Source organism: Mycteria americana, chromosome 5 (assembly GCF_035582795.1).
Source record: "Mycteria americana isolate JAX WOST 10 ecotype Jacksonville Zoo and Gardens chromosome 5, USCA_MyAme_1.0, whole genome shotgun sequence".
NCBI classification, from domain to species: domain Eukaryota; kingdom Metazoa; phylum Chordata; class Aves; order Ciconiiformes; family Ciconiidae; genus Mycteria; species Mycteria americana.
In genome coordinates this window covers 61210819-61234027 of record NC_134369.1, presented here as the reverse complement: position 1 = coordinate 61234027, position 23209 = coordinate 61210819, and the positions used below count along the sequence as shown (strand labels likewise).

The window sequence follows — 23209 nt, the reverse complement described above, 5'->3', positions numbered from 1 at the left end:
GCTTCATCCTTTTCCAATTTAAATCTACTCACTTCAGTGGAGGAAGGCTTTGTACCAAATGCAGAACTGGTTGGGAATGTGGAAAGGTCTGACACAGCTTTCTGCTCTCCAAGCAGATGCAATACTGGCTGAACCTCCTGGCCCTGGTTCTTCCCCTCAGTCCCACTGCTTTGTGCTGCATCAGTGGAAAACTGACTGTCTGAGAGTTATCCCGGGTGAGGCATCCCTGTAGCAGGTCTGTGCTTCTCCTTGCGTGGTCTGCAGCTTAAGGAGGTTAATGAAAAATCTTGGTGTCCCCAGAACTGGGCAGCAATTTACTGGAACTGTTAGGATTTGTCTCCCATGATGACAAATAAAATGACATCTGTGCTTCCATCTTTTGCCTGTAGTTTACCAGAAGAAGGTGTGAAGCTTTAAGGTCATGACATCTGCCTGTCCTGCCAGGAAGACAATAGGGGCGTGAATTCTTGGCTCCGGGAATTTGCTGTATTTAGATTGCTGAGAGGGATTTTTGCTCCTGCAGTGTTTGCTTTCTGAAGTGAACGCTGTATATAGCAGATAAAACCAAATGTTCTTAAAACAGGAATTGCTATCTGGAAAAGTTAAAAGTGCAACTCAGTCTTCAGCTATTCAGACTCAGGCCAAATGAGAAGCTCTTCAGAGCTTAGTGAAAAGAGAAGAATAAGTGCAGGATCTCTAAAACGTTATGCTAGAAATAATATTCCTTAGGAAAAGAAGAATAGATTTCCATCTAAACACATAATGTGATGCTGCACCTTTTCTTAGTATTAATGGGAACATTGGGACTGCTTCCAATGAAAAAAAGAGGTAATCTTTGGGGTCATTGCAGGTTTATTTAGGGTGAGACAGATGTACTAAAGCCCAGTGAAAACTTCAATGTTAATAAGGGAAAATAGTCAAATACATTTTTTTGGTGGCTATTTTAAGAATTTCACCTGAGTTTTTCAGACCTCAGCACCCCTCTTATTATTGTTAGTATCCGGATGAAAATGTGTTTTCAATCTCCGGCATTCCAAGATTGTAAGTAAATAATTCTGCCCTTGAACCATAGTGCAGATTAATTACTAGCTGGAAATTGTTCCTCTTGAACAGAGAATATGAAAGTTTCTAACAAAGAGAATATTCATTAATCTTGTGAGATGTTTTTTTTGGAAGACGGATATATTTCTGAGGGGAAAAACAGTAACAAGCTTTAGATAGAGGGCCAAATTTTCTATATACTTGTGTATCGCATGTGTCCCAAACAAGATGTTATAATAGCTGTGTGTCCTTGTAATGTCAAGTGCAATGTCTGGCTACTATGAAGCAGAATATATTTGTTCTGAGATGTTAAAGCATTCAATGTGCATTTTTGGACCAACCTGAACAGTTTTGTTTTAACAAGACACTTAAAAAAATCAATTGCTAACAGTCTGCAAAAATTCTTTAAAAAAAGACAATGGAAATATGCAGTAAAGTGGACAGACATACATCACTTTAAGGGCTGTATAATTAAAATCTATGTGTTCTCTATCAGGAAGTTTAATCCATATAGGAGGTGGATGGATAAAAATAGATGTATATATGGGTACTTTTATTACAGTTTCTTAGATTTTTTTACTCAGTGCGCTTTAATTATGTTACTTCAACATTAGGTGGAGCAATGAAGATGGTGAGGCACTGGAACAGGTTGCCCAGAGAAGCTGTGGATGCCCCATTCCTGGAAGTGTTCAAGGCCAGGTTGGATGGGACTCTGAGCAGCCTGGTCTAGTGGAAGGTGTCCCTGCCCATGGCAGGGGGGTTGGAACTAGATGATCTTTAAGGTCCCTTCCAACCCAAACCTTTCTATGATTCTATGATGTCATTGCAGCTCGGGCTTACTTACAACATGAGGAGTGTTGCTCCAGAAGCATACCAGCTCTGAGGGTATGCTCTGGGTCCTCTTTAGCTTGCCTTATCCTGCAAATTCATATAAGGCACTATGGTCTGTGTGTATTATATGTGTTCTCCTTTGATCCATAGAATATCTGAATCTGTTGTAGGTGGCAGGCTTGGTTCATACCCTTTAATTTTAGAGTACTGCTTTGATCTTAGGAATCCTTGGAGCAGTTTCTCACATCAGCAGAAATTGTGAATGTTCCACAAATACTAATGAACTTTGGAGATATAGACTAAAGGTCTGAATTTTTCAACTGTTCACTTAACAATAGGGTAAAATTAGATAAAGTTTCTCTGTAATGACAAAAACCACTTTTCACTTGAATTTAAAGGGCAGAAAGTCCTTCTGACAAAGAACATTTAGGAACTTGCAAGGTCTCCCTTGAAGAGCTCTAAAGTTGGTACTTTGGACCAGATGAATACTAGAACATCATAGGGAGGGGAAATGAAAAACGAAAGAAATTTTTGGAGCTACTAAAAACTGCAGATCATAAAGGCTAAAACTATAAGAAAGGAAAAATATCACATTAGGGAAGAATAAAGGTGCTAGAAAAAACCAAAACAAATAGGAAGAAAAGGCTACATAATAAAGTAAGACTTAATGAATGAGTTTTCTACTGACTTATGGCCACTAGAAGGGCTGTGCTTAGCACACCTTAGACCTCTGCATTTGCCATAGAAGTATTTTTTGCGTGGCTGTGTACCCAATGCAATAGGTACTTGATCGTTATGACTAGAGCTAACAGCAGAGTTCAGGGTCATGGGTGACAGGAGAACAGTGTGAGGGTAGGAGTGTTTGTGGACACTACCATCAAATAGTCACAGTCACCAAGCCCACATACTTAACATTTACTGCCAGGTAACGCTGAGTTAATGGGAGCAAATGCTTGAAATGAATTTCTTGCTGCCATCTTGTGTCTAAAGGCAAAATGGCAAGGAAATTTCTAGAGTTCCAAGTACTGATTTTACATTCAACATCAGGATATTCCTCTTATTCCTCTTAATGCCAAAGTGTAGACAAAAGCCAGTCCTAAGATGAAAGTTTTTAAGGTTTGCCCTTGAGAAGAATGGGAAAGTGTAACTTAGCTTGTGCCAGAGATTCTGTGAGTTTTCAGTGAGAAGTACTCAGTAGAGTGGCAGCTAAGGTGTTAAAAGTTGCTCTCCCCAAGCCTATTCCCAGCAGAAGAGTTTTATGAGGTGCCAGAAGAAATGCTTAATAATACTACTTCCATGGTAGACAGGGTGGAGCCCGTGTTTGCAATATTGGTCTCCCTATTAATTTTCTCCATGAACCCAGACATCGTACACCTTCTAGCAGTGTAGTACCATGCTCCAGAAAGACCCCAAAGAGCTGTTGCCCTGTTGTATATAATTTAATAGGAAAAACATTGTAGCCTGCAATAGGGTACTTTACAGGGTGACCTGACTAACTTAGATGAAGATGACATTACCTGTTATATAAGTTTTTAGATTAATTTCCCTCACAGTCCTTTTCCTCATTCCACCTGTTCTGGCTCGTGAGCCTTTGCTTTCCTGTGCTCCCATTCTTATATCCTGCAAGTACCATCCAATCTTTAACTCTTCCCCTTCTCAGCTGAACTGAAGCTTTTGGCTGATGGGAAGGGCTGTTGCTCTGGGCTTCTCTATGGGGAAGCAATGCCATTTCCCTTTGTTTTCAGAAGGCCAGCTGTGAAAGACAAGCAGAAGTCGACTGCCACTGTAGCAGTTTTTGTGGCAGGAGGTGCTTGCAGTAAGCTCTGGGTTGTTGCCTAATGCTTACTGCTGACTCTGATTATGATGACCCCACCCCATACATCCATTTACTGCAACAGCTTTATTGCAAACATCTGACATCCATATTTACAAATGTAATCAATGAAGACAGTGGTAGTAAGAAAATGTTGAAGAAAGACAATGCAAAATCAGTTCACCTAGATAAGTGGGTTGATGGGAAGAGATTTTCAAAGCAGAGGAAAGGGATGATCTTGCACTGAGAATAACAATCTGCTCTGTTCCATACTAACCTCCACATCTAGATCATTCAGTTCTTTAACAAATGTTTGACTTTCTTTCCAAGCTGTACCCGACCCATCATGAGTCTGTTTGCTAGTGAGGCATGGCCACGTCTTTTTGGGTTATTTTTTGAAGATCCACATTTACCATGCTGTCTGCTCACCCAAACCTCTTCTGTCCTTATCTAATAGAGTCAGTGCAGTGTGAGAAATTGATACACATCTTCCTCTTCCCTGGCAAATGAGTAAACATCTTGGGGGTTCTTGGCTTCAAAAATATGTTCTGTGATATTCAAAGTAAAGTCAGTCAATGGAACTTAAAGTTTTTGGCTTAAATCAGTAATGACTGAGGTCTGTTGACTTTAATGAATTTATGTCTGCATAGATGAGGGTTGGAATTATATAACTGCAGAAAACATCTCTTCATTCTGTAGGCTCTGGAAATGTTGTTGGCGTAAACCACTGGAACAAACTACCCAGGAGAGAAGTGAATTCTCTCTCTCTTGACATTTCTAAATAAGACTAAATGCCTTTATGGAAGATATATTTTATTCAAACAGAAATGATATGGCTCAGTGCAAAAGTACCTGGATGAAACTCTGTGGCCTGTGTTATACAGTCAGATGTCATTTTGGACCTCAAAATCTAGTGGTCTTCAAAGTTTTCTTTGTCTTCCTTTTTGCAGTCTCATGTTGTTGGTTATATTTGCTGCTTCTTAACTAAGGCTGTAGACTTTTGGGGAGCCAAAAGTCTTTCTGGAAAATTGCCTGCAGAAGGACTGTAGAGAAGCTAGTAAGTGATTGAGGGCTACTTTCCTCCTGACAGTAATGCTGAATAGTTATTGACATATTGAGGCACTGAAACGAGAAGTCATTCTCAAAAGAAAGTGGAAGTCACTGTAACATGCTTAAGACATATTTAATTGTAGGTGAAATAGCAGACAATGTTCATTAGACATGGACCATCCTTAGGGTTCAGTGCTAACATGGTTTGAGGTGACTTTCAAGTTCTACTTCTCAAAAGCTATAATTTGAGCTTTTTTTTTTTTTTGCAGTTTCAGTCACGCATTGCAGTGTCAGGTAATATTTGGTTCTGAATTCATAACTTATCCTTGCAACACTGAACTCTGGACATTCACATATTTTTTTGAGATGAAAGCTAAGCTGCTGGCACAGAAGAAAACAGACTCCTGAAAGAAATGTCTGGACTTGACACCCATCCTCAAACTGGATCAGTTTAGCATTGGCAACAGTCCATTTGTAATCAATCTGCTAATAAAAGAGTGATAGAGTGCCTACTTCTTGAGTTAAATAACTGAAACCAAGACTTGGGGTCAGTCTTTTGTTCATATGTATTAATTTGTAAATAGAGTTGGCCATATTTCTACAAGGAGTTATTTCAACAAATATACAGCTGTCTCTGCAGGTCTAAATACAGTCTGAGGGGAAAGGAAGGGGAGAATTTACATTTCAACTGACCTTTAAGAAAGAGCTTATGTCACATAGGATAGGGATAATTTAACTGCTCCAGAAATGCACTAGCTATGGATGCACTTTCTCATGAAAGATTGGAATTTAGTACAAATAGCGACAACTAGATGTCGTAGAGCATGTACCTTCACTGATATCATTTCAGGATGGTGAGGGAAAGGCTTTGCTAATGTAATGCTTAGATGTGCCCTCTTTCATGAGAGAGTGCAAAATCCTAAATGTTTGCATTGAACTATGGGAGCTGTTATTACTAGATGTTAATGTATCTCAGAAAAAAACCCAATTACCTAGGAGGAACTGGAATATGCTAAACAACATTTTTTTAAAACCAGTACTTAATAAAAGCGGTTTCCATAGGAACTCAAATCCATGAGAACTGACAAGGTTTTTTAGGGACATTATGACTGGCATATAATAGCAATAATAATAGTTCCTGTATCCTCCTTATGTATGCTGTGTGTGTTTTGATTTCCTGATACTGTTTTTCAGAATAAAACCTGGACTGTATTTTTTCATTTCAAACATGCTTTGTACCACTCCCTTAAGTTTCTGTGAATTCATTCTTATTATTTACAGAAAATTTACTTAAAATGAAGTATGGACTGAAAAGTTTGGGATTTGCTTGTACCATCAAGGAGTCTTATTGTTGCAGATTCCAGCTTGAATCCAGGCCAGGCCAGCACAGGAAGTCTTTTAGAGCTCATAAGAAAATGTCAGATGTGCTGATAAGAAATTGGACATGTGGATGGAACCATGATCACCCTCCAGTACATTTTCTAATCACCTGTTACTGATCAGAGCCAGGGCCACTTGACATTGTCTCAGTATCTGGTTCCTACTCGTGATGGATTGCTCCTGAAGTCCAGGTTGTACTCAGAAAGCTGGCAATCACTCTTCAACTTTGCAACCTTGCAACCAAATTAGCAGTCTAATTTCTAAGTCCCTGTACAAGTAGGATCTCATTCTTTTGCTTGTGTATTTCCATTCATCTGGACTCCTTTAATTTGTTTTGTTATTCCTCTACTCATTCTTGGATAAGATATAGTCTGTAATTTCTAATGGTGCTGATTCCTTTGATGAGTCTGAGGCAGGCAGGAGTGAGAAAGCCCTTACAGGTTCTCCAGCCTGCTAGGAGATGGACTGATCTACCTTCAGTACTGGGAGCTGAGGAGCTGCTCTGGAATTCAGCTTCTGAGGTCTTCTGCTCCAGCCCAAGCCTCTGGCAAAGATAAGTGTCCCCATCTTGCCTGCCTACAATTTCTCCTCTTTCTCCCCTTACCTGCGCAGATGGCTCTATCTGGAGTATGTATATGTATTAGTGTCGCATTTACTAATTAGTATATAGTGTGGTTTTCCTCAATGATGTATTTAAGGAATGCATAAGGATCACTTGTATGTCTGCCCTTCCACAGCAGTGCAGAAAGTACTATATTATTCTTCAGATAATGGAGCTGTATGTGTTTACACAACTTGCAAAACAGTTCTTTAACACAAGTGATTCTTAAATATAATTCCAAAATCCTTGTGTCCTAGTGGTGTAGATTTCCTCTGAGGCTTCCCCTTGAAGAGAAATCCTTTGGTTTGTCGGAGTGACAGACCCGTTTAATACTAAAAGCCACTGGAAATAAACATCATGTATTTTATTGGCGTTTCTACACATTGAACTGTAGGGGGAGGTAAGGTCAGACGTTGAATATACAAGGCAACAATTGACAAAATAATGTACAGCATTTCTTTGGTGTCCGGCCAAGGATTTGCAGTGCTTTTAAAATGGTAAAGTACATAGCAAATATTTGATGTGCCAAACCACAGAAGACGGTTGATGATGGTTATGGAGTGGAAGAGACTCTGTAAGTAGTCCCTGTAGTGTATTTACTATACTGTACATTTTGCACATGCTATTTATTATACTGCTAGTAATATGTTTGTAGTCCTTCTTTTTTCCCATAGTATATTATCATTAACAGAGACCCAGCAGGAGAGTTTTACTTATTGTGAAATAAGAGCTGTGTTTCTCACTGTCCCCTTCCTTCTGTAAAAATCAAGTTAGCATTTTCAGGAACGAACAATGCAGAAGTGTTTTATTACCATATAGAATATTGTTCTGGAAACAAAATTAGATGTAACAACATTAAAAAAAAAAAAAAACCCAAACAAAAAACCAACAGTGACACCCCAAACCCAAAGAGAATTGTGCTAATTAAGAAATCTGAGAAAGCTGATGTTTCAAACTTCTCCTATTATCCATTCATTTGCTTCCTTATTTCTCTATTCATTTTCCCACCACCACCATCACCACCATTCATTTCTTTTGTATTGCCTTTTCTCATCCTGACATGTCTACAGTTCAGTCTTCTGCTCCAATGAAGACATGATCTGGCTAGCTTCAAACTCGCCAGCTCACTTGCTATGACCAATGCAGCTGCACCAAGCCAGAGCTCAGTATATGCTGGACACCTCTGCAGGTGGGAATGCAACCTCTGTGCTTCTGCTAATGCCTAAACTGGGTGCTACATCACTGTGGTGTGAAGACATCTGAGAAAGGCTTTCTAGGGGGCTGCCAGTGTGTTTTGTTGTCCAACTCTGTCAGATCCTCAGGACAGGAGGTGACTTTGCATTTGTTTTGTGTGTGGCCAGGCACCGCAGAGCAGGGCTGAGTGCTTGCTGTATAAAGCTGTCCCTCTATTTTGAAACTGTCTGTGAGAAATCCTGAATTTTACATATTTTTTTTCCTGTAACCTAGACTGGATGATCCCTTAGCTTGTGTTCTGTTTTCATTTGCGCTGGTAAACTTAAGCAAATCAGTTGAATTCAATTAGAGGGGAGCTTAATGTGTTTTTAATGTTACCCTCAAAAACAATTAAAACAAAAAAGAAATCTGTCTGGAAGTCCATGATTTGAATTATTACAGAGATACCTAAGATCTAAATGTAGATTAGTTTTCAGTACAAAAAGAGCCTACAAGACTGAGACTTCTGTCCTTCAAGTACTCGGGCTGCTACTTTAAGCTTGTGAGTGTCATGTTTGAAGGTGGGACTCTCACTTAATGTTAAACATGTGTGTAAGTGTTTGTCAGGCTGAAGTCTGCAACTTTCTTCTCAAGGCATCTACCATTTACTGTGTGCATTTGCTAGGCAACTTTAAACAATGCACCTTTATTCTGTTTACAGCAGCTATGGATCCATTTCTCTGTGTTTGTGGAAATCCACATTTGGCATTTTCAGAGGTGCCTGAGCCAAGCTGAAACCTCAGTGTTTGGATATGGGGTGATGGTAGACACATGTCCTGTCAGTTGCACAGTTTTGTTATTTTTTAAATGTATTTGATTATACACTGGGCTTATATAATGAAAACAAAGCTTTCATTAGTCTGGTTTGGGAGGGGCTGTGGTTGAAGACAGGGGAGAGGAATGACAGAAAAGGATCGTGGGGAGGGAGGCAGGGAAGGTTGAAGGAAGTCAAACAACCAATGGTGCTACAGCAAGTGAGGGCAAAGATTCTGAAGGCAGCATTTCAGAGATAAATGTTTAAGAGCTGGCTCCCTCCCTCCCTTTGGAGAAGTGAAGAAGTGGACTGGTGATCCAGACGTGTGTTTGAGACTCTGGGCTGCGGGTACCTTTCTGCCTGTGAGTGAGGCTGACTAGCCTGAGCAAGAGGCTTTAGGAGCCTGACAGTCCTGGGATTTAAGCTTGTAAAGGCTCCTTCCCTCTCACGCTTGCAGTTTCCCAGGTGGTAGGAAGAAGATACCAGGTCCCTGCTGTAGGTGGCCTCCTCTGGATTTCAGGGAGAGGAAATAAAGGGGCTAGAAGGATCAAATTGAATGGAAAATGGTAGTCCCTTCGAGACTGCATTTTAAATTAAATTAAAATTAATTCATTTTGATACTATGGTTTTTTTATAGGTTTTATAGCATCATGGGACCTGATCAACTGACAAGCAGGGGTGAGCAAAGCCTGTCTATATTGCTCCTTGCTAAGGATGTATTTCACAAATCAGAAACTGAAACACTGAGTAATTACAATGCCTGGCTCTCAGCCAGACAGAGTCTGGGACAGAGTGGCTGACCAGTCACATCTGTTCTGTGCCCTCTCTACAGGACCTCTTCTCGGGTTAGGAGCACTAATGAACTTAACCAAAATAGAGATAATTTATGGTGATATGCAGAGCATGGCAGGACAGTGGGCTGGAGTTTTCATGAGCCTGAAAAGGCAGAGAAATTAAACTGTAGGGAAAATCTCTCTCTCTGAAGATGAAGGGCAAGATTCTCAATTGATGTACATCCCTGCAACTTGGCGTCAGTGAAGCTATGCTGATTTACACCAGCTGAAAAATCTGGAAGGGAACAATGCACTTTTTGTTTAATTTTTATGTGCTCCTCAGACCATCCGTCACATTCAGCTGAAGAGGAATAACATTTGGTAGATGTTTAGTCTTGATTTTTTTTTTCCTGAAATGGGAAGTGAGTTAAATGAAGTGAAGACAGAATAACGCAGTTTTATTATTAGAGCTAGCTGAACAGTCTGAAAAAAATTAAAATTAAATTAAAAAAGAATTTGTCAAATAATGTATTTGACATCATAGCAAAATGTGGGCAAATGCATTATTTCTTATAAGAATTGCTAATAGAAATTTAGAGAAATAGATTGTGCTGGATATGACTAGATTTACAGAGTTGGCTGTATGAAACTGTCTGGCTAATCCATCTCTTTCATAGTATACGTTACATAGCCTCTGCGTGTTGCACCTTTATCATCCACTGGTATCACTGAGTGCTGAATGTCATCAGAAGACCCAAGATCCAAGGAATATCAGTTCTGGTTTAGGAACTGAAAGGGAATTTGGGCTGGTGTCTGCCTCTACTGCCTGAGCTCATTTTGCTGCAGTGGTTGGAATCACATGCCAGTACTGCTGTGTACCCTTTACAAATGGCTTGTTCTGAAGAGAGGGTGGTAGAGTGGTGGCTTACTCAGAGACAGGAGCACTGTGCCAAAGCAACAGAAATGATTTATAGACTGAGGTCCAAGCTCACCCAAAGGAACAAGTGATTGTAAGGGGCTCCTTTTGGTTTCTGCCTAAGCCTGTTGTCAAAGGTGGAGGGGAAGAACAGGAGATGCCAAACTGCTGGCTCCCTCATGTGCAGGCAGTGTTAGACTGCAAACAGGGCTGAGGACCTGGCAGACTTTTTGTCCATCGCTGCAAAATGCTGGCCCATGCATCAGCATTGGCACAGAGCTGGAAATGACTGGTGTCAGCAAAAGCTTTGGAGCAGGTCATTTCCCCAGTGGACCAAGGGGTTGGATTGACTCTGGGACTTCCCATTTAGGACTTGTTCTGCTGCTGGGGAATACACATATTAAATGACCATTATTCCATCCTGACAGGAGGGCACAGTCCAACCTGTACTGACTTTAAGAAAGAGTTTTTCAAGGGTGCTGTAGTTTAATGTGGAAAAAATATTCCTAAAATGTTATTCTCAAGCCTACCAGCCAAGCTGTACAAACTGCCCTTGCAGTCAATGGGAAATACTTGTGTGGGAAATGCACTTCCTCTTTCATAGACAATTTTGCAATTTCTAATAATTATATTTTGCATCCCAAATCAGAAACGAAAACAGGTGTGTGATATTTTCAACAAGACATGAGTTAAAAATCCCAAAACCTGTTCTGGGAGAGTCACAGTGAATTTGGAAACACTGAAGAAGCCAGGTTTACCTCCCAGGCAGCATGGCTAGGACAAATATCTGGGGAGTCCAGGGAGCAGACCACCTTGCTATTCAGCAAGGCAGGTGGGGCAGGGCTGTGGTGAACCAGCCGCCAACCAGCCTCGACATCGGGGAATACTCAGTTTGAAATAGGTTTACCCAGTGTGAACTGTGGTGGGAGAGGAAGTGCCACGAGCACAAATTTAAATCCCTTTTCTTCCAGCACAGTGAACTGATGGTGGAAGAACAAGAAGGTTTGCTGGCAAAACACTTTGTGAAGAAAATGGAAGAGAAGTGATCAGCTCTGGCTTCTGATGATGGGTGAGCAAGTTTTGAGTGTGCACTTTATTTGACCTACAAACTGCATGTGGAATGTGCATTTTCTTGTGCAAGTGTGGGAGGCAATTTCATGTTATACCCTCTACCAAGAGAGGCAGTGAGGTTCAGCTGAGTTGAGGCTGGGGAGTTTCTTCACATCACATAGCAGCCCAAGTGAGTAAATATTATGTGGGTTGCACAGGTACACAGTAGTACACCAAACATTGCTCACATGGCTTTAGAGGTGTTCAGTCTGATTCAGTGGCTACCCAACACGTTTAGTGCCAGAGACCTATATAACAGTATGCTCCTCTTGGACACACAGTTCCTGAAAACATAAATCCCTATGTGTGGTTACTGCACAACCAGGATCTGACTCATTGCTTCGCAAAGCACTTTTAGTTGCTTTGGAAACATGATGATATGCACTATACAAATCCAGTAACCATGCTACTCCAGTAGCCGTCTACTATCTCAGAGTTGTCAAGAAAACTTTGTTCTGTGTTATCCACACCATAGCCACTAGGAACTTCATGTGACAACCCAAACAGGATCCTGTAGCTCCAACGACTTTGAATCCATCCCCTTGGTGTTCCAGCTGATGGGGAGCTCTCAAGAGGTGTTAGCAGCATATAGTCCACAGCAAAGTATTGCACAGTTTTCTTTCCATACAGTAGGGGGTAGTAAAATACTCAGAGACTACATATGCAAGGAAAGAGCACCAAATAGTAGAGCAACTGAATGGAAAACAAACAAAATGTCTCTTTTTAAACCAAGCTAAATCCGTATAATTTTAAATGGGGAACCTTTTGAGTCCTTGTAAAACAAGTTCCTTAAGTGTTTGAATGATGCTATTTAAATGTGTAATGACTTGGCCTATAAAAAAAAAAAAAAAACATATTAATTGCCACACTTTCAGGATGAAAGTATTAAACATTTTAATTGTGCTCTGCATGTTTAGGATGCAAACAAAAGTGCTCATTGTGAACCTGCCAATTAAAGCAGCTGCCAATAAGGAAAGGAGAAGTGCCTGTGGCTTTCTTTGGGTTAGCTGAGGTCATGTCTACAACTAATGCACAGGTTCTTAAAGAAGTTTGGCATCTGAATGTGTGAAAATCCCAAGCAATACTCCACTCTTTCTATTAAAAGTTTTGTAGCTGTTTTGCTCTGACAACAATGTTTACAGAACAACATCAAGGCTTTTTTTTTATTTTTTTCTTTTTAAAAAATATATAACGCTTAAGGAATGCAAAGGGCTGTCTGAGATGTTAGTGCTAAGAACCCAGTTACAGGACTGCTCTTGAGCTGCAGAGTACTATACATGACCATGGTCTAGTCCAACAGGCAGCCCATAAACCACCAAGGAAACCCAGGCAAAGCTGATAGGAATAGTCATGTGCTTCTAGTCAACGAACAGTTTAGAACTTCACTGTTTCAGAGCTTAGAGTTTTGAAGTAACAATTTCATTTCTATTAAGTCATTATCTGCATATTTATATAGTATCGTTTAACAACACACAGAGTATTTAAGTAACATCATGTTTCTCTTCCAAACAGTGCAGAAAAAACAGACTTTTCATTTTCTTAAGGATTTCATAGAAATGCATAACCTGTGGAATTGGTTTCTACTCATGTTCTCCCGCCAACTGAGCCTGATAAGACCTAAATCCCAGCTCACTTATTCCAGTGTATGTTAAGAGCAATCTGAATGACTAACAGACAAGGCACACTGGCGTAGAGAGCTGTGAAGAGCTGAGAATCTGGCTCGGTGTTCCCTATTGCGGGAGGAAAGCTGTATTTAAATCCATATATGAAATGGAAGATATTTATTTTACATTTCTGCAAAGGTTTTAAAAAGTTAGATCTAAATCGTGTATTTCTATCTCAGCTGATGGGGCTTCATAGGAAGATTCTGAAGAAGATATAGAAGTCCTTTGGTGAGTGTATACTGATTTTGTGTTATATAAGGCTTTGCATTTTATTGGTAACTATTACTAAAGATTCTGAAGTAAATTAAAAAAACAACCTGTAAGCCAAATCTACTTTATTTTCAAGAATCTCCAGCTATCACTCAGATATTCTTGCCAAATGTGTCATTTCTCTTAGCAACGGTATAGATGGCTTTAACAAGTATTTTTAACCTGTGAAAGAAAGTCACAGAGCTCACTTCTGAAATGTGAACTTATGTTCAGATACCTAAGGGCTGGATTCAGTGATAAATTGCTTACCCTCCTCACAAGACCATGGAAGCTATTCTTGCAGGGCATGCTTAGTGATTCAGTGCAAGTGGTTTGGAGAGATTTTTGTCTTTCCAGTTGAATCTGGCTTTACTTTTTTCTAGTGTTATAAATTATTGCATGTGTGATAAAACACACGCACACATCCTGGGGAAAAATGCTAATTCTACAGAGAAAGAGGCTGATACAAAGATAACATTAGTTATGTACATATTTCTCTGTAATTCATCCACATTTTAAAGTTAAATTGCAACCTGAGTTAGCTTGGAGTAATTGTTAGATGGCATCCTGATAGCCATAGTTTCAACAAGAAATTTCCAAAATTTCACTTGCAGTTTTGCCTACAGATAATGTGTAGTACAGTCTTTAGTGCTGTTTAAAAGCCCTTTAAAAACAGATATTTTTGGGATAGCAGATGCTAGCAATGGAGATACTTAGTTGATATTATCCAGTCAAAGTAAAAGGCTGACCAGTCTTTTACAGCCACCTTGTCAGTTGTTTCTGTCATCACTGTGGGATATATAAGGCAGAATGATGTGGCAACATAGCTGAATCTGGCTGTACATGTGCCAGAACCACAAATCTGTTGCTGAATATAGTGTACCTTTTTTCCATCTAACGAGTAAAGGCACAGATAATACATGGAGGTTCTCACATCCCACTCTATCTCTCATTCCCATCTTTGGATTGCCTACCAAGTGCTCCAAGTGCAAACTAACCTCTGAATTTGATATACCAGATCCTGCTATCTTGTTCAAACCATGTCTTTGTAAGGCACATTAATGCTTAGCAATATCAGTCAAATACTCTCTTTACCCCCAACATTTATTTAATCAAGTGGGTCAGGCAGACCTGCAATAAAATCACATTGCTAGTGTCCCCTCTTAAGTCTTCTACAGCATCCTGTCTTCTTCAAGGCTGTCTTTTAGATGGTGAGTTTCATAGGGCAAGCATTATCTTTAGTTATGGCTTGTTCAGTTTTAAACACTATTTCAGTGTTTAAAGGTTAGTCATAAACATTGGCCAATGTGCTTATAATAAGAATTTTGCCTGACCCGGTGCCTTAATACTGTTCTTTAACTTCTCTTTAAACTTTTGGAAGAGTCCTTTTAATAGCCAGTACGATTTAATTCACCAATTCTTGAACTTTATCCTGGAGTACTGATTTTCAAACAGTAGGCTTGGATTAAAATTTGAAAATAAGGTTTGAAAAGCTCATCTTATAGTGAGATACTTGCCTGGCCATCAGGTATGGAAGAGGGAATGCATAATGTTCACTGTTCTTGTAGGGCTCTTGTGTATAGGTAACCTTATGGTTAGATTTGAAATTTGAACAAAAAAAAAAGGCTTGAGAACCTCTTTTAATGTCAGATCTATATGACTGGCAGGAATAAGAATGCTGATATCGTTGGGGATGGATATATTTAATTTTTCTGGAGGAATTGGTGAAAGATAGGGTTAGGGTTTCAGAAAGGAAGGCTGTATCAAGTCTGATTTATTGCTGGGTTTATAAGGGTTCAGAAGAAGGCTGGTGTAGTCATAAGCAAATATTTTATTTTCAGTATTCCTGGACACATCTTCCATTTAAGGAAGGTTTGGGATAAGGCTAGGGAACTGGGAAAAAACATGTCAGAGAGAGTAGTAGGGCGTAGGCAGGAGCATATGCTTCATATTAGGTATTCCAGTACAGATTCATCCTCTCTCTACAGTACATGTTAATTTTAGGGCTAGGGCTAGAATCAGGTTTTCAGAAAATAAGGTAGAAAGCCTTTTTATTCTTGCATTCTGCAAGACTGGCAGAGATAGGGTGAGAGTTTGCATAATCAGGAACAAATGCTTTATATTCTTTGTGACCTTTGAGTATTTAAAGGGGGCTCATAAGAAAGATGGGGACAGACTTTTTAGTAGGGCCTGTAGCGATAAGACAAGGGGTAACGGTTTTAAACTAAAAGAGGGCAGATTTAGACTAGATCTAAGGAAGAAATTTTTTATGATGAGGGTGGTGAAACACTGGAACAGGTTACCCAGAGAGGTGGTAGATGCCCCATCCCTGGAAGTGTTCAAGGCCAGGTTGGATGGGGCTCTGAGCAACCTGATCAAGATGAAGATCAGGTGTTGGGTTGACAGTTGGACTAGATGATCTTAGAGGTCTTTCCAACCTTACTGATTTTATGATTCTAAGATGTCCCTGCTCATTGCAGGGGGTTGGACTAGATGACCTTTAAAGGTCCCTTCCAACCCAAACTATTGTATGATTCTATGATTCTATGATATTTGGATTTACTATACAAATTGGTGACTTTGAATTAATAAATTTTAGGCCTAGGTTTAGGGTGGCCTTATGACCTAAAAGAGGGAGACTTCATCAGCCAAACTTGCTGTTGGATTGTTTAGGACCAACAGAGATTAGAAGGAATGTTGGTTGCTAATGAATCTCAATCAGTTCTTCTTCATGAAAATCTAACTTGGTTAGATTTCAGTTGTTGGTTAAAAACAGGAGTAGAGTTAAGAAGAAAATTTTCATTGAACCTACCTTGTCACTGGGTCTGGAAAGGCTTCAGGGATAGGAAACAGATTAGTATTGTGAAGGGCAACCGCTGTTATTCAGATTTCTTCTGGAGTTTGTTCACCTGAGTGGGAAGGGTGGAGATTTAGAAAGACTATTGGTGATGATACAGCTAGTGCCTTTAATGCATTTTAGCTGCAAGAATCAGTTCACTGCCCGTATATTAAGTAGGGTTATGGTTGGGGTTTATCTCATGTTTGGGGAAGGAAAAGATTTGACCTGAAAGTTTAGGATGAGGGATGATATCAACAGCTGATATTTCATATTCACAGATTCCTGTAGGGATTAGTTCTACAATTACATTTCAGGTTAGGTTAGAATTGATTTAACTTTTGAGTGTAGAAAATAAGGCTTGAAGAAGTGAATGTCCTGTTGGATTCTTCATGATCATCAGGGATAAGAACACCTGTTTCACCAAATCCCATTAATTTGTGATAGGTTTTGCTCTAGCTATTGTTTACCTGGCTATAATCATAACCATGTGATTGTGTAAGGACTTGGGAACTCAAAGCTCAATGTTTCCAGGATGCTATGAGATTCCGTAGTGCTGGTTTTGGTAAAGTGCTTACAGAAGAAATTGATAATAATGAACAGCGATATATGGTATTCACCCAAGGATTCTAGAGAAACTTGGGAGCTGGGTTACTGTTTTGTGTAAAAATTTGTTCTGAAGAACCAGCGGACACAGGAATGAATATTGTATGTTGGCAGAGAATCAAGATGGATTTGTAAAGGGGGGTCATGCTTCACAAATCTAGTAGCGTTCTTCAGAGAAGCCAATAAGCTTGTGGATAAAGGAATTATGATTGATATAACCTACTTGGTTTATGACTTACCAAAAGCTTTTAAAGAATCTAATAAGTCAGAGGATAAAAGAAAAAGACAGAAGTCAGCAATAAATGGTCAGTTTGCACAGACAAAGGAGGTTACCAGTGAAGTTTCTGCGGGATTTGTCCTGGGGCCTGCAATGTTCCCAATATTAATAAATGGTCTGGAAATGAGAGGGAGAAAATCTTGAGGTATTTCAGTTTGCTGGCAATACTAAGTTATTCCGAATGCATAAGGTAAGATTTTACTGTGAAGAATTATAGAAAGGAGTAGGATATATAAAGTGAAACCAGGAAGTGGCAATTTCAAAAGAGGTGAAAAAAGGTGCTTTTGCCTCACATTGCATTGTTAAGCTGTCAAGATCCTTGCCACAAGATATTGTGGATAGTAAAAACACTCAGATGCAAAAGGTCCTTAGATGGAAAGAAGAAATTATGAAAGGCTATTAAAGATAGAGATGCTCCTTCTGGTTCAGGAATTGCTCAGCCACAGATCCCTGGAGGCTGCAAAAATATCTGGGGAATTACAGCTGTATATTACACTGTTCTCACACTCTTCCCTAGGAGTCCACTTTTGGATGCCATCTGGAATGGCTGCTGGGTGAATTGGATGTGTAATGTGATCAAATATAATATGGGAGGGTCTGTATAAATTAATCTTGTAAAAAAAGGACTAAATATTCAGCATAGTTGAATAAGCATATATTATTGGAATTTTCCGAATACTGCTTTTTTTCAGTGCAAAACACTTGCTATCCTTGTTGTCTTACTACATGATTGAAAAGAGAAGACAACTGCTCTAGTAAGGTTAATTTGGTACTCTGCATTCTGAGAACCTTTTCATATCCCTTTACTGAGTTCATGACTGCTTCCCATAGTATATACAATCAGACAAGATGGGTGTCAAATAAATTGATTTTTTTTTTCCATTTGCACAACTTTCCTCTTTCCCAAAGTCAAAACTGAGAGAAAATAAGTTAATTAAAAACGTAATATATGTTATGCATTATGAGCTGTCTTGCAACATAAATTGTTCAGTTGCTACTCAAGCAAGCCCAACATCTACTAAACACAGACTGCTCAGGTTTAAGGAGCTGCCTGCAGTTATCTTTTACTGCTTTTGCTGTGAACATAGGGAGTTGGCCACAGTGTCATCACTCACACTTTAGGACAGGACCCTTATTGGCTGAAATCAGCAATAGTTCTGTTTAGGCCTTTAAATTAGTATCAGGGAGTTGGGAGGAAAGATTTGGCCCTTTTAATTGCATGCAGAACCTAATAAAAATACTGTATTGATCAGGAATAAATGCAGAAAGTTGCAAAATGTCAGGTTGCAGACAAACTTGTAGATACTCAGGACATGGGCTAGTTATTCTGTGTTTATGGGAAAGTTCACATGGATTGCAAGTGTATTTCTCACCAGTATGAATGTGGAGACAAAGGGGAGGGTGTTCAATGTGACAGCACCATAAAAATCTATCCTAGGCTTGTGTATCATATTCAAAGCTGCCGGCTATTCCTGGGAATCTACCTCCAGTGATATACCTAATAAGACTCTTAACTGTGTTCTTCCTGTTTCGTGAGAGACGTAGGGGTACCCCTTGGTACAGGTGAGAATTTATTCAATACCTCAGTGTTCCCCTGTCTTCATTATACCATGGGCAGTTTAACTTGATTGAGACCTCTGCCTCTGCTTGTGGAAGACAGCTTTATTTGTGGGCCAACAATAGTCAGACATGCTTGGTCAGTCTGAATCTGGAAAGGCCACAAGACTGAATTCAAAAGTAGAGAAGAATCTTAGCAGGTTCTTGTTCCAGTGAATCCCAAACTATGTTCACTGTCACCTTTTTACTTCAGATAATCTTGATTTTGATGTGTCAGTTTGGTTTTTTATTGTCTGGGACCACTGGTGAAGAACAAAGTCATTGTATCTTCTGCCATGTGCATTTTTGAGCAAATAAAAAATACCTGTGCACTAGGATTTCTTTGATGATAACGTGACCTTCAAATTACAATGTCTTTTGGCTTTTATAATGTCAGAAGTTTGCAAGAGAAAACACTTCAGAGACGTGATGATTACTTGTTTTGAGGAACCAAGGCGTGGAAGACAGCAGAGCACAAAACTCTTAAGAATATATAACGTCTCTTTTTCCTTATGAGATTCAGCTTCTTAATTCATACTCCCAACAATGAGTTCTGGGTCTCCATTCTCTCATAGACACTTTCTATATTCTGGATGCATGAAGATTTGTTGCAGTATTTTGCAAACACAGTAGAAAGTGGTGATAGTGTTAGATGTGTCCTTGGATACCCTGTGATTTGCAGCAGCAGGAGTGATGATCTTGTATTTAGTATCAAACAATAGCTCACTATAGAATTTTCTAAACTGGAGTTGGCTTCTCACCATGTCCCAGAACCAACCTGGCATTTCACAATAGAGGAATCAAATGTCTTTTGGCAGCATCTGATGTCATAGTTGCTTAGAGCCTGATCTTAGAATTTGGCTGTCATGAGTCACTCTATCTGTACTCAGCTGTGTAAAACAGACAACAAAAAATGTGGGCGTCAGCAGTGCTGTGACCTTTATACAGTGTTCAACAGATTGGGAGAAGGCAGAATTGTTATTACTAATTTTAAACCGCTAATACATGTTGTTGATTTTTTTCAATACATGAAGCTAATGAATGCCTATCACCAGAAGTATAAGGCATATGGCTTCAAAGGGGATCTCATTTTCACCAAACAACTCACAAGCAAAATGACAGTGGCATGTGCTCTGACAGAAGAGTTCAGCTCTCTTTACGCTGTCCTGCCATGGGTGATGTGTTTGGTGGCTTGAGGGAAGGGTGACTCCTATCTTCCTTTTGGTATATTAGCTAGAGTTGATCATTGCTGGGTGCAAACGTCATGTTTGATGCTCTAAGGTTTAGTCTGTGCTGAGGAGCTGCTGAAATTCTTTAGAAGAAAATATTCTTTATAAAATGCAAGTATTACTAATCTGCCAGACCTCTGAGGCTATTGGGGTAAAACTGGGGTTTCTTTAACAGCTTGTGATCTGGCTGATCTGGTCTGCTTGTAATATGCAACATTTATCATTTGTGGGGCGTAGCCAGTATCATAAATCAATTGAGTGCTACTTAAGTAGTATTTGAAGAGCAGTTAAGCCGTAAGTGAATTATGGGTTATTTTCACATGGTGGTCATCTACCACAGATAATTATGTGAGGAAAACAGGGCACAGCTTTGTATCCTGATCCTTTCCTATATTCTTGTACGCTTAGGAAAGTAAACATATGTTGCTTCTGCTTCCTGTCTCACTGAGTAGTGATTTAAAACATGAAGGTACCTTCAAGAATAAAGTGAATTGTATCAGGAAGAGTTTGGGGTTTTTTATAAACAATATATTAATAAACAGGAAGTGGTGCAAGATTAAAACATTAAATCAGGAACAAGGCAGAACAAGTTTAAGATTTTAGAGCTGCAAACTCATTATCTTTCTTGTGAGTTGTGTGATACGTGTTGTTGTCTTTAAAGTCCCATCTTTCAGGGACATGCATAATATAAGGACCATGCCTTTCTTTTAATGTCATCTTTCTGACTACAGTAGTTGCATAATAAGATTTGAAAACGTGAATTTTAAGGACTACAGCATGAAAAGATTTAACAAACTATCGGTTTGAGCACAGTCTACTAGTTGTGCCAAACTTTCAGTTTCCAAATCAGACTTCTTGTCTGAGTGTCCCTCAGATGGTCTTTCTCCCAGAAACTGGAGCGGTGTAGTTGGACTGTGGAGTCTGCATCAATAAAATTAAGTAGGTCTGTTCTGATCTGTTCCCAGTTGAAGCTGGGATAGATCAAAGCTGCAAAGTCTCCCTCTGTCACAAAGATCACTGTAATTTTTTGCACACCTCACGCTGCATCATATACACTCAGAACTGGAATTTATCTCTGGCAAGAGCTGTGCTTCCTGAATTATGTCTGGCATGCCTGTTCTCAGTTGTGAAGTATTTATCCATTTCCTGGTGTCAGCTACTGAATCCAATGGGATTATGGCCCCTTTTAAATAAAATCCAACCTTGACATCTGCTGCTGAATCCAAGTGGTATCACTTGTTTCATGGGCTTCTTATCAACAACTTAATTTGGCCTATTGGTCTTGAAGCAGTTTTATTTTACCTCATCAGCACCTGGTCTTGCTAATCCATGATGTGGCTGGAATTGAAGTGCAGGTGGCTGTGCCGTCTAGTTTGATTTGGATTGATTGCTGATTTAATAATGTAACAGCAAAGAGGGCAGCTGAGTGTCTGTCTGCCTTTTTCTGTGATAAACGTACATAAAGAATCTCTGCATCTGCTAACTCACACTGCAGATTGCTTTCCCTTCAGTGGAGGTCTTTCCAAACGGTCTCAGAAACAGCAAGAATAATCGCTTGTGTTTTTCCTAGTGTATCAGTGGTATATGAAGATACATTGGTTCTGCTTCCTCTGTTTCTGTCACTGCAGCTGATAGGCTGGCTATTAATTTTTCTGTCGAATTGCTGCCTGTAGCACATGTGTTAGATGGCATCTACAATACATGGCACTTGCATTCTCCATACTGTTTGCTTAGTTTGGAATTTGTGCACTTGTTCTGTACCAATACATTATCATTATGTTCCTTTCACTGCTCACTTCAGCTCCTCTTTCAATGAGTGGCATGTTTCTAAGGCTAGGTCTATTGCCTTAAAAATGTAAAAATGATCTCGCTTTCATTCTTTCTGAGATCACATGTGGGTGCCAAGAATGTGAGCTCTGCAGTATAAACATTTTTTTCTCACTATTCAATACAAATATTTATTCAGGTAAAGGCAAAACAAAACACTTGTTTGTCTACTGTTCTGTCTGGGCTCATTGAATATTTTGATGATCTGTTCCAGCATTTGGGGCATTATTCCAACAGGAATGTCCTGATTATCTCTCCCCGCCCCGCCCCGCAACCCCAATGTTATAACAACGATTTTTCTCACCTTCCAGTATAAATACTGCATGGAGGCTTAGTTCTTGCTTTCACAGTTTTAATGCCTGCACACAGATTTTGTCTGGAAATCCACCATGCCTGGTAGCTGGCATCACTCCATACTGATGATTTCCTTTGTTTCTCACCCATATTTTGTCCTTTGTAAATCGATTAAAGATTTTTTGTATCTTTGTAATTATTATTGTATCTTTGTAATTATTTTTTGTATCTTTGTAAAGATTAACCTCTGCTGTCATCTTCCATATACCACACGCTGAGTAGTAACATAAGAAAACACCACATTTCTTAAGTAAAATGGCTTTAGATTGAGAGAGTGAGTGGAGAAAGCGGGAGTGAGCCCTGATGGCTGACAGGGATGGAGAGGGCGTCAAGGCCTAAGCTAACCCTGCTGCACCAGTGCCCTTCTCAGGACCAGTGCCCCTGACTTCCCTCCGGCTTCATTGTGGAGCAGAGTCTCAACACCAAGTCAGGGAAGCACTTCCCGTGGAACAGACTTGCTGAAACACGCCTTTAGACTCTGTTGCTATGCTGGCAATAACGTGGTGCTCAGCAGGTGAAGGGGAGATGCTGTTACAAAGGTGTTTGCACTGGGAGAGGTGGGACGCCGGTACAAGGCTGCTGAGCCATTTTGAAAGTTTTTCACTCTTTTTAACCCTGGGTGATTAGTTGATATCTGGGGGGAATGCTTTTGCAAATTGATGATGAAATGTAATCGTTCTTTGTTGCAATTCTGTCTATATTTATGAACTCCCATTTCCCTGAATGCCGTAAGAAGTAAACATGAGCGGCTCATTGCTTTCATACTCTCCTCAGACAATGGTCTACCCTAACTCCCTCTTTCTTGCTTAATTTCTTTATCAAAATCATCCTACGTGCTCTCTAGTTGTCTCTGGGACTTTCCTGCTGCCTGTTCTATGTGTGCCTGTATTTTTGCCCTTTCTCATCCTTTGCGCATAGCTCCACTGAACAATGATCATTGCCCTGAATTTGCACTTAATCCCCAAGGAAAATTGCAGTGGTTGGTTCTTTTTCTAGGCCTCTGTTTTGGGTGCTGAACTCCAGTGTTTCTTCTATTCCATGGAAGTTTTGTAATCAGTTTTTTACATTT

At 39.7% G+C, this 23209-nt stretch overlaps 1 long non-coding RNA gene across 28 annotated transcripts in view; it reads left to right on the top strand.

The window, feature by feature from the left end:
- The window catches only part of LOC142410663 (uncharacterized), a 292399-nt gene that overhangs the window by 135545 nt on the left and 133645 nt on the right, over window positions 1-23209 (top strand). For 25 of the 28 annotated variants that reach the window (XR_012775995.1, XR_012775989.1, XR_012775994.1 and 22 more), the window contains 5 exons: window positions 6093-6306; window positions 7787-7905; window positions 9341-9381; window positions 11364-11461; window positions 13346-13394. This is a non-coding gene — a long non-coding RNA (uncharacterized LOC142410663). The other 3 variants (XR_012775985.1, XR_012775991.1, XR_012775992.1) reach the window with 3 other exon arrangements.